Genomic DNA, 2,198 nt, shown 5'->3' on the forward strand with positions numbered 1-2,198 from the left:
TCCTCAATTCTGTCACCCCACAATGAAATTCTTACAAGATTCTGCAATCTCCGAAATGAAAAATCGTTCTGATACCACTTGAAGTAGTCATGATAGGAGAGTCCTCAAGGAGAAGAGTCTGGACTGTGAAGCAAGAGTAAACATAACAGAATTAACACAATGTGATGGAGGCAATGCAAAATCAAACTTATATTATATCATGGAATTTAGATACAAACTGGCTGGCAATAATGCAGGCTATCAGATTTGGCACACATGTCTCATTACAAACATGCTCAAAATACAGTATACAGCTCAAGCAAGAATGCGAGACAAGCTGGACCTCCTACCTTCTGATTAATCTCTATATTCTAGGATCTGTCTACCATATGCTTAGTTACATTGAAGAATGTGTAAAGTGTAGAACCACAAGGACAGCCTCCGCCAAGAGAATTCCTCCGGAAATAACATAGAATGATGTGCGGACCAAGGGGAAGGTTGGCCTCAAATGAAGGAACATTAGAGGATACGAAATTAGCCTCTGCAAGCTACCAAAATGATTCTCAAGATTCTCCATTAGCAAATAGGTCCAAGCGACTTTGATGCATAGGTCAGAAAAATGTCCCACATTCCAGAAGCAATAACTTACCAGAAAAAGATCCAAATGACCTGCAGACCTAGGATAAGGTAGATGAACATGTCCATGAACAAAATCTAGCTCCACAAGATCTGGTGAGAAAATACAGAGAAACGTAGAAAGAAATGCTGAAACTACAAAATAGTAAGAAAATATTTTTGGTTGATGCAAGATTGCCAAAAACTAGGGATGATCCTACATAAAAAATCCTACCACTCTTTCCTACACTCTTGCTAGCCATTAACATTTATCTTGTTAACTCTTAAATAATTAAATTATAATAAAGTTTAAGAATTGTGAATTAAGTTGACACTCCAGAACTTTTAAGATTTAGGGTTTGTTGGTGCTTTATTTATTAGCACTTTGTTTTGACTATTTTACTTTGTAAGGGTTTGGGACCCTAGTTTTTTCTAGATGATTAAGATTAGAAACATAATATATCCCCTAACATTTTTTTGCACATGAATGATGTACAAGGAATTGTAGGAGACAAAAAAATATAATATGAAATATAAATATAACCTACGAATGGAATCACATAAATCATGTTAAGTAATAGGTGTAATTGAATGCATCATTTTTTTAATGCCCTAAAAAAAAATTATGGACACAACACAATATACAATACCATCCACAAGTAACTTAAATAACTTATAATTTTTTTATAAGTTTCATAATAGAGACTTATGCTAACAATAATTTATTACACCAGTTAACTAGTAGTTACCTAGTTTAAAAGATCAATTTAAAAATAATCACTTATTATCTCTTTTCAATTAACAAGAATAATATATCCTTTCCTATCTTAGTTCTCCTTGCATCACCTCGTAAGTTTTTTTTCATGCCCATCTCTAATAAATTGTACCTACAAGATGTATGTGCAACTAGATGCACGTCGTAAGATCATATCAATAGTTAAACATGAAATTATCAAGTCACATCCTAACCCCACTTTAGATAGAGTAGTTGGTTCAATATGCCATAACTAGATTTATAAAGGTAAGCATAAAATTCATAACATCAAGACAACACAATTAAATTCAAAGATTTTTTTTAAAAAGATAGCATTTAAGAACTTGACATATGTTTTGGGGTTCATCCATGATGGTATTGACTATGCAATAATATTAGGGGTTTCATAGTTCAATTATTTGACCTTCATAGTTCAACTTTTGAAAAATATTTTTGATCTAGAAGGAAAAGAAATTAATGGGTATTTCTTGAATCATCTAATTATGACATCGAATGATTGACAAAAGCCAACACTTCAATTAAAAGAGCATTTATACATATGCCAAGAAAATCACAAAGAATCAAGCCACCATGAATATGAATTTGGAGCTAAGGATATGTGCAAACGGCCAAATAGTTAACACAACCACAAGGATTAACACATAAAGAAATTAGAAAAGGTCATACTACAATATCTCAAATTGGTAGTCTTGCCTTGAAAAAGATAAATGAGCAAAAAGAAAGGATGGTAAGGATACAAGACATGAGCCCTAGTTGAAATATTTCTTGTTGATTATTGATGTTTAAGTCATCTAGACATTGTGTAGAGTTAAGAGATGAGATGAAATCT

This window comes from Cryptomeria japonica, chromosome 1, assembly GCF_030272615.1.
Source record: "Cryptomeria japonica chromosome 1, Sugi_1.0, whole genome shotgun sequence".
NCBI classification, from domain to species: Eukaryota; Viridiplantae; Streptophyta; class Pinopsida; order Cupressales; family Cupressaceae; genus Cryptomeria; species Cryptomeria japonica.